The sequence below is a fragment of the Mus pahari genome, chromosome 6 (genome assembly GCF_900095145.1).
Source record: "Mus pahari chromosome 6, PAHARI_EIJ_v1.1, whole genome shotgun sequence".
Classification (NCBI taxonomy): Eukaryota; Metazoa; Chordata; class Mammalia; order Rodentia; family Muridae; genus Mus; species Mus pahari.
The window spans coordinates 9,103,827-9,114,145 of NC_034595.1; positions in this window are offsets into that span (position 1 = coordinate 9,103,827).

A 10,319-nucleotide genomic window follows, 5' to 3' on the forward strand; every position below is an offset into this window, starting at 1 on the left:
AGACTGTAGGAGCCAGAGGTGGTAGCTGACCCCAGGGAAACAGTGTTTTGCAGACACAACAGGATTGATGCACATATGAATTCACAGAGAGTGACAGCATGCAGGAAGCCTGCACAAGCTTAAACCAGCAAAGGCACCGACATGGAGAAGGAGAAATGAGCATACAGCATTGTGCTTCTTACCTTACCCCTAGACCTCCCTACAGGCAATGGGTCAAGATGCTGATGTAAAAAGACAAACCCAGGATGTCAGTCTAGAGCCTTACTTTGGACCTCACTCATCTTACAGAAGATAGAATTTTGGTTTTGGAAGTTTTAAGCCATGTCTCCAAGAGAGAGCTAAGTTACTGGACAAACTGGACACCTTGGGAATGCCAAATTCATACTGAATGCTTGAAGAACAAACATTTTCTGAGAACCAGTTCTCTAAAAGCCACGTGAATTTTCTTACCAAGAAATCCCTGGAGACTAATCTCTGTGATTGACTTCGTGTGCTTGAATCAGACAAGGAGACTTAAGAATTTTGTTATTTCCAGAGGAGTCAAGATGAAGATGGGTCAGAAGCTGAGGGCTAGTCCACCCTCACTTTTCAATAAAATGGAGCATGCTTGAGAAAGAAACCTAGAGAAGGACATTTTATCAGCAAATAAAAGCCATTGTACTCTTTAACAAGATATGGCCTCTATACTCTCGGCTTCCTGTGACTGTGCCTTGCAAAGGGGGTTAAATAACACATTACGTTATTTTTCCTAAAATGAGATTTCCTGTTTTTGAGTGATTGGGAAAACATCTTTTCCAACAAGACAAGTGAAGGCTTAATGAGTAACCTGAACCTGAGTCTTCCAGCTCCGTGTGGGGAACAGGGGAGCGCTGTACACACACATAGACATTGGGATGCTATCGCCTGCGAGAACTTCAGACCTCACACTGTTCTGAAAGGAATCAAATCTGTGAAGAAGAGAAGTTCCTCTCTCCATTAACAGCAGTAAAATAATATACATCTGATACTGGCTTCTCTGTGTAGCACCATGCATGTTTCTGGGTATCTGATCCAGTTGGTTTCAGAACAAGCCCACTGGAGTCCTCAGAAGTTGTTTTCTTTTTCTTTTTTTTCTGAGACAGGGTTTCTCTGTATAGCCCTGGCCGTCCTGGAACTCACTTTGTAGACCAGGCTAGCCTCGAACTCAGAAATCTGCCTGCCTCTGCCTCCCAAGTGTTGGGGCTAAAGGCGTGCGCCACCACGCCCGGCAGAAGCTTTTAGCTAAGTGAGAAGCTGTGAGGGAAGGAGAGAAGGACTGTCAGGCACAGCATGGAAATAGACTGGAGAGACAGGAAGTACAGTAGCACTGGACAGGGAAGAATAAAACTGTACCATCACTCTCGCCAAGTGTCACTCTCTTCAAGGTCTCATAGAAGTTGCTCCAGAGAGCGAGCCCAGGACAGTGAATGATGGAATTAGTAAGGATCTTATGCTAGCTCAAGGAACAAAAGAATGGGCTGAATATAGAGGCAACTCAAAAAGTCCAGACAAAAGTGGAAAGTTTGTGGCCAGAAATTGGATGGATACACTGTGACATCAGACAGGTCTGGCTTGAAGCTGCTAGCTACTTGAAGTAGCTCTGCTACTCTACTCCCTGTTTCTCCAGCCTCCTATTGCCGTGTGGCACCCTGCCACAGCACGATGGATGTCTTAACACTGTCATCATTGCCAGAGATTGAACATGCATTGAGCAGGACTGTTCAGTCTCTAGAACCGAACGAAGAGAGTGCTGGACTCTGTGACCTGGCAACCCCCACTTCGGTCAGGTCTTCATAAGTCACTTCCCCAAATGTGACTATTTTCCTCATGATTACAGAGTGACAGTCCTGAGACCAGAGCTGATTGGGGGGTGGACCGTGGTAGTCTACAAGAGGCAGTTTCTCTAGTGATAGGGGCAGGCAGCTTCCAATAACGAATCAAGTTATATTGACTTAATTGCAGTAAACCTGTTATCTACCCTCTATCTCTGAGAAGTTCTCACTGCAGGGTTTACAGTTGATTGATTGCTTCTTCCACATTCTATAATTGCTTCATTAGAGACTTCAGACGGTTCATTGTGTTGGCAACTTCCTGTAAAATTGCACAGTCAGGGGAGGACATGTGCCAGTCATCCAAGAATAAAGCTCTCTGTCTCTCTGTCTCTTTGTCTCTCTGTCTCAGTCTCTCTCTTTCTGTGTGTGTGTGTGTGTGTGTGAGTGTGTATGTGTGTGTGTGTGTATGTGTGTGTGTTTTTGTGTGTGTATGTGTGTGTGTGTGTGTGTGTGTGTGTGTGCCTTAAAGGCAGACTACTACTCACTCTGTGCTGACTAGTCTTAATGTCAGCTTGACACACAGACTAGAGTTATCTGAAAGGAAGGAACCTTAGTTGAAAAAAATATCCCCATAATATCTGGCTATAATGCATTTTCTTAAGTAGTGATTGACAAGAGAGTACCCAGCCCATTGTGGGTGGGGCCATGTCTGGGTTGATAATTCTGTGCTTTATAGGAAAGCAGGCTGAGAAACCAGTAAGCAGGCTGAGAAACCAGTAAGCAGCCCTCGCCCCTGGCCTGAGTCAGTCCCTGCCTCCAGGTTCTTGCTCTGTTTGAATACCTATTCTGACATCCTCCAGTGATAGACTACAACATGGAAGTGTAAGCCACCTGAGCCCTTTCTTCGCAAATTTGCTTATTGGTCATGGTGCTTCATCATAGGAATAGAAGCCTTAACTAGGACACACATTCTAATCCCACGAATACAGCCAGCATGTGAGCAAAACGATCTGTCCCTCAATGCTACCACCCTCTTACTAATGACTCCCTGACATCTAGCTCCAGTTAGATAGCTGAATACCTCTAAGCCACCCCAGCTTACCACCCCCCCTCCTGCCCCCGTACCCACTGGTCCTCTCTCTCCAGCCTGTGCCCACAGCAGTCAACAGCTTCACTTTCCATGCAGTGCTGTTGATTAATCCAACGGTCACCTCCTGTCTTCATGCTCCACATCCAGCCAGCGTCTGACTCCCGTGACCGCATCTTCCTACTCCATTTCCTGGGTTCAGTCCAAGGTTTCAGTTTTTACCACCACTTCTTTAGTCTAAGCTACTACTGTGTCCTCCGTGGCAGCCTCCTCTTGTCTAGCTCCCTCTGAACTGCAGGAGTCTGAGGTATCCTTTTAAAGGCAAGTCTGAGAACTTTGTTTTCCTATTTAAAACCCTTCAAAATGTCTGTAGCAAAAGCCACTAAGGCTTTACTAGGTCAGGGTGTACTGTCTTCTCAGTACCTCATGATCTTCTTTGAAAAAAGCAAAATCTTTCTTTTGCATAACCTCATCACAGCCTGACTCTTTTGTATTTACAACTGTGTCTCCTTAATCAGCAGGTTACCAGCCGTGGAGAAGGGGCTAGGTGACTGCGCAACTTGCCCGTGGCTACCAGAGAACAAGTAGCCATTGTCCCCATTTTCTGGCTTTTCACCCTCTGTTCTGAGATGACTTTGGGGATACAAAATAGAACACTTCAAAGAACAAATGGGCAGAACTTGACCCATGAGGTCACCTTGGGCATGGAGTACCTGGCCTTTCACTAATATGCATGGCCAGTCTCAGTTGTACCAAATGCGTCTCTCCTCTCCAGTCTCCATCACTTCTGTGACAGAGAACCCCTTCCATTCTGAAATCACCACACCTCAGCGTGTGGGGGAAGCTTTGGCCCTGTCTGGTCCTCTCTTCTCACTTGGCAAGTGTTGGTTTCGCCTCTAAAAGTCAGCTCAGTGACCACTTCTCTCGCCTTAAAGGAAAAGACGATTGCTTTTTGCTATACCAGTCTGTTTGGAGTGCAGGAACAAACTGGCATAGATCCGGGGTTTAAACAACGGAAGGTGAAAGTCCAACGTGAAGACGCCAGTGAGGTCCTGCAGAGGACGCGCTTCCTGGTTTTCAGGTGATGGCCTGGAGGTATAGACTAAAGTCAAGGGCTCCTGACCTCAAAGCTCGCGAGTAGTCACCACTGATATAAACCAGGACTTAAAAAGTAGTTTTTGTCAAATGCCAAAACGTAAATAGTTTAGTCTTCACGACCATATGTTCTCTATCATGACCAATCAGCTCCTCCATGATAGCACAAAAGGAGCCATAGAAATTATATAAATGAATGAGCATGGCTTTGTTCCAATAAAACTTTATTCAGCACTTCTGAATTCTGAATCTCATTTAGTTCTCACAGGTCACAAAATAGACTTTCTTTGATTTTTTTTTCCCACTTAAAAGCGTAAAGAGTAAGCCTAGCTCGTGACTAGATAAACAGATAGAGCTTGCTTATTCCTAGCCTAAAATTAAATCAGTAATTATTTTTCAAACCCTGTCTCCCTTTATGTAACACTCCTACAGGATTCACGCTGTGTCTAGGAGAGCCTGCTTAGCATTGTCCACCTAAGGGCTTTGGCCTGCCCCGACGTCTCAGTCCAATCCTATCTACAAACCAGGGCTGCTGCCTTGATCCTCCAGGCACTGACTCCTGGGTTACTAGCCCTGGCTGCCCTGCTGGAAGCCGGAATGGCCTCTGTCACTCAAGTACTTTACTGTACCCGATCTGCCTCCGTGTATCACCATCTAACCAGGCATATTTGTCAGCCATTTATCATCTTTATATCTATGAGGAGGTTAGCAGAATACAGACAAGGAGGTGTCTTCTGCCCACTGCTATAAAACCAAAACCTAGAAAGCTACAGCCCTGGTGAGCACTCTGTAATGCATGTCATTTAGGGACATCTAGCACAGAGCACTCTCAGCATTAAAAAGCTAGGCTGAATCTGGGTACAGTGGGGTATGGCCATGATCCCAGCGCTCGGGCAGATCACCTTGAGTTTGAGGTTGGCCTGAGCTACATAGAGAAACTATGAGGTCAGACTGGGTTATGTAATGAGACATTGTCTTAAAACAAACAAACAAAACTGAAACAAAAAAGCCTTCCCAAAAGCAAAACTAAATAATACATTAAAACAAACAAACTAGAAAAACAAGCCAAGTGTGGTAGCATATACCCATAGTCTTATCACATAGAAGGCTGAGGCTGGAGGATTGTGAATATGAGCTCACCCTGGACAACTTAGTGAGTTCAGGGTAGCCTGGGCTACATAGTGAGACTTTATAGTAATAAATAAAAATTTAAAAACTCTTTTGGCGAAGAGCTTGACAAGCGTTGCATCTTGATTTTCATCAGAGAGCTAACTGTATGAGTGTGCAGAAAACCTTTCTTGTTCCTGGGGTTTGTGCAGGCTAGACCCAGGCACTGGCCTCTTTTCTCGGAGCTCCCTGTCAAATGGCTCTAGGCTGGGATTTCTTTGCTGCCTGAACTCCTGACCCTGCTCCTTCTGGAATGCGGAGCTGGAGGAGAAGACAGGAGGTGACAAGGGCCTGGGGATCAGTCTCAGACGGGAGCAGCAGATGGAGCTGGGGACGACTTACTGATCATGGCCTGGAATCTGGCAGAAAAGGGAAAAGGTGTGTGCCAGGGCTCCTGGTGAGCTGGCAGCGGAGGCTTGGCTTCTTGTTCAGCTAATTGAGGTAATTTCTGCTGCCACCTTTTGGATAGAATGGAGACTCTCCTTCCTCTAAGCCACAGATCACTTGCCTGCCCCTTGCCCCATTCCCTTACACAGAGGCAGAACTCTAAATTTAGCACCATTTATTTAGCTAGTCCTTAAAACTTTGTCACCTAGAAAAATAATTATAGGATTTCTCTGACAGTCTGAGATACATGGAGTGCACCAAATTACAGGTATAATTTGGAGATCCAACTGGGATCACCAAATAAAATTGACAGCAGTGGCCTAATTCCAGAATAATCTGTGTGGCTTTGGAGAGATTTTTGTTCCTGAGGTTCTTCTTTTGAATCTGTATACTAGGCCAAGAGGTCAAGGAAACGGACCATCACTAAAGGAAAAGACCGTAGGACTAAGGTGCGGATTCCAGCTTTCTTCCTACATGGCAAAACTGCCCCCCAAGAAAGTAAGGTCCATCTTTTGCTACACAGGGAACCAGCCTCTACTCTGTTCAGCCAAGAATCTGCCCAGGTGGATGGGGAGAGGAGAGAATGGCTTCATCCCTTTCTTCTTCTTGCTTCCTCTGAGTTTTCTATCACTGTAAACCGCAGAATCCAAAGCTGGTCTCTCAAGGAAAAACTGAAGCCCGGGAGACAAAAAAGCAACTTGCAACTCCTTCTGGGAAGTGTGTGTAGAAAGCTACAGAGAGATGAATGATTCTGTTACCCATTCGTTCTTCAAATAGGGCTAAGTTTTACATTTGCAAAGTTTTTCAAGGAGATCAGGGTTTCATGGGAATTGGGGGGAGGAGAGACAGAGGTACTGGGTAATGTAAGACCTGTAGAAGCCACTGGAAGGTACATACAATGTCCAGTGTCATTGGTGCCTGTGGATATCCCTTGCCACCTGCCCGTCAATCCACTCCTTGTTTATCATAACCTTCCTGTAGGAGAGAAAGGTTTTCCAACAGGCAGCTCTCTAGAGTCAAGAAAAAGACTAAGGACTCCGTTTAAGAGCAGGTGTGGTGGCTTACACTTGTAATCCTCATATCCAAGAAGCTGAGGTAGAAGGACCACTCCAATTTCAAAGGCATCCTGGATGACATGGAGTTCTAGGGAAGTCTGGATTACAGCCTGAGAGGAGGTATCAAGCAGCTAAAAGCAAGGGCTGGGAATACAGCTGAGCGGGTAGCATGCTTGCCCGGCATCCATAAAGCCCTGGGTTCAGTCCTCAGCACTACATAAACTTGGCATGAGGTGGGTGGGGTGGGGTGCGGTGCGGTGGTGCATGCCAATCACTGAGGCACTCACGAGGAGAAACAAGAGCATCAGAACTTCAAGCTCATCCTTGGGTAAAATAGGGAATTACAGGCCAGCCTGTACTACATGATACCCTGTCCCAAACAAGAGAACCAACAAATCGACACTTCCTTGGGAAGCTAACTCTACAGAAGTTAACCCTTGCACCGTCTCTCACCCAGAAGAGCCAGCCTAAACTTTCCAACCATACCCCCTGTCTCTCCCCATGGAGCGCCCTTCCCGGAACCATCCCTCTCACTCCGGGCCCCACACGCTTTGGGATATCTCGGCACGCCCCGGCCTCTTTGCTCTAGCAAGAAGTCTCCTGGCTGATGTGGGCACTCAACACAATCTAGGCTTTACCCACCAAGTAACCAGGGAGCTACCTCTTTTCTGGTCACTGGCTTAGCCTGCGTGTCCCTCGTTCATCTGTTCATTAGCTTGCGCTCCTCTCTTCTCAGTGTTCATCCTCTTCCCCAGTCTGTCACAGCCTGCTCTGCACTCCACAGATTACCCGGAGCATCCAGCTCCATCCCTTGCCTTCTCAGAGGCTGGGAGAGTACTGGTAGTGTTGAATAAATGTCCGTAGACTTCCAACCGTGAAAGCAACAACATACAGCAAACATTTACAGAGAACATAGGCTGCCAAGTGCCATATTAATTGCAGCCACTGTGTTATTCAACACAAGTAATAGCAGTATAAGGGAATTCTACCAAGCGATGATATAATACTTATGAGCTATGAATGCAGCCCAACACAAACCTGTACACTTAACCTAAAATATTATGAAATTGGGGGCTGAGGAGACTACTCAACAGTTACTATTGTTTAAGATTTTCCAGAGGACACTGTAATTCCAGCTTTAGTGAATCAAACATCCTCTTTTGACCTCTGCTGATACTGCGCGCACACACACATACTCACGGGCACACATACTCATGCGCGCACACAAATATTTAATAGTTATGACATTTAAACCTTTATTCATTATCATTGTATATGTATGTTTGCCCTGGTGTGACTGGGATTAGGGAGGAATGGAAGGGAGGGATGTGTGGCTCTCTTTTAAGCATCCTTCCAACTGCTGGGAACGTGAAGGGGCATACCCATGCTGCAATTTATATGTAGTGATCAAAAAACAGCTTTGTGGAGTCCTCTCCTTCGACTGTGATGTAGGTTCTGGGGTCGAACTCAGCCCACCAGGCTTGCAGAGTGAGCAGGCTTTTACTCACTGAGCCATTATGAGATTTTTTTTTTTTTTTTTTAAATAACTCAATTCTGTGAATCTCAAACATGGACTTTGTACACAAGAACATCGTGTCCCGATGTCAAAAGGTCACACATTCCTGCCTCCAGTACACATTCCCATTTTGTAGAGGAGAAAATGGAGTCATGAGGTCATTTATATAATTTTTCCTAGCTCACTCGGTTAGTGAGAGCAGGGACCAGAGGCCACAGCCAAATTAAATTAAAGAATAAAGAAAGAAATGATGTCTTTGGCAAGCGATGTCTAGACCCTCCATCCAGATTTTAGATAGGGCCCCATTTCAGTAGTAGCAAGTCCCTATTTATTGTCAGGAAAAGTGATTGGGAAATGAATTTCTGAATCTCCATGGGAAAGGAAAGGCCTTTAGCTCTTCAACTAACCATCATCCCTCAGTTTCCACTCTTCCTAAGAAATTCCTAGGAAAAACAAAACAAGGAAGGCACCCCTCTTCAGTCTCCCACCACCCAACCCTCCCTTCTCACCCTGTCCATCACCAGTTCCCAGAACCACCAGCTTCCCCAGCAGCTGGAAGGATGCTTAGAAGAGACCTATGTATCCCACCCCTCCCACCCTTTCCTCCCTAATCCCAGTCACACCGGGGCAGAACACTGGCTTGAAATCTGTATGCGGGAGTGGTTGGGAAGGCTGAAGAGAGCAATTTTTGTTTCACATCATTTCTTTGTATAATGTTGTATCCTTGTGACAAGTCCCCATAATACAGCTTAACTCCACCAATTGCTGCCTGAAGACCTATCTTTAATGTCACAGGAACAATGGGCGTCCTTCCAAAAAAGAAGGGGGGAAATGACTTGCTTTGAAAGAGTTGGAGAAGAAAAGTGCAGAATGTTCCAGCTTAACGTGAGGGGGGAAGAAAGTCAGCAGCTGTGTGCCGGCTCCCGGCTGCAAGAAGAGCAGCTCTGCCAGCCTCATCTGTGTGTGTGCAGCTCACCGAGGCAGAAGTCTCTCAGCACGGCGGCATGGGTAGTGCGGCTAGAGAGATGGGGTGGGGTGGGGGGAACCTAGCTGTCTGTGTAGCTGTGGGTGTGGAGTTTCTCCGCTTTCAAGTAAATGGAGTCTGCTTTCTCTCTTCACAGACCATGCGTCGGTGGAATTCTGCCAAGTGGTTCTCTTCCTTTGGCCAGAGTGTTGTTTGCACTTGGCCACTCCTCGATAGGCTTGGAGATAAAGTTAGATTCTGAGCAATCATGTCACAAGGACTCGGGCACTTAACTCCAATTACAACCCCCTTTCGGGACTTGGGATTACCTGTCCAGTTTCACACTCTACACTTGCCACTTTGTTTCTGATAGTTCATCTACATGAAAGCATTCTGGAATTTCCAAATGAAACAGTTTCCTTTGGTTGTGACCCAGTGCCTTTGCCATACTGATTTCTCTGCCTCCAAGGGTCCAGAACATTTTCCTTATCTTTAAGACTTAGTTCAGCCGGGCGATGCCTTTAGTCCCAGCACTTGAGAGGCAGAGACAGCCGCATTTCTGAGTTTGAGGCCAGCCTGGTCTACAAAGTGAGTCCCAGGACAGCTGGGACTATACAGAGAAGCCCTGTCTCGAAAAAAACCAACAAAACTAAAAAAAAACAAAAAACAACAAAAAAAGACTTAGCTCACTAGGTCAGGGTGGCACACACCTGTGATCCATGCCCTTGGGAAGCAGGAACTTCAAGTGCAGCCTGGTCTACATAGTGAGTTCTAGGCCAGCCAGTGATACAACCAAAGATCTTATCTAAAAAAAAAAAAAAAAAAAAGACCAGGGAAATTGGTAGAGAACTTGCTTGTGTAAGCACAAGGATCCGAGTTCAGTCACCAGCACCTATGTAGCCGCTGGACATGGTGTCATGAGTGGAACCTTATAGCTAGGGAGGCACAGCAAGGAGGACCCCTGAGATTTGATGGCCAACCAATCTAGCCAGATCTGTGAGCTTCAGGCCAATACAAGAAGGTGAGAGCCAAAGAGACGGTGCAGTGGTTAAAAGCTCTTTTGTAAATTTCTCAACAGAACGCCAATGGCTTGTGCTGTAGAGTCAAGAATTGACAAATGGGACCTCATAAAGTTGCAAAGCTTCTGTAGGGCAAAAGATGCTGTCAACAAGACAAAAAGGCCACCAACAGATTGGGAAAGGATTTTTACCAATCCTAAATCTGATAGAGGACTAATATCCAATATATACAAAGAGCT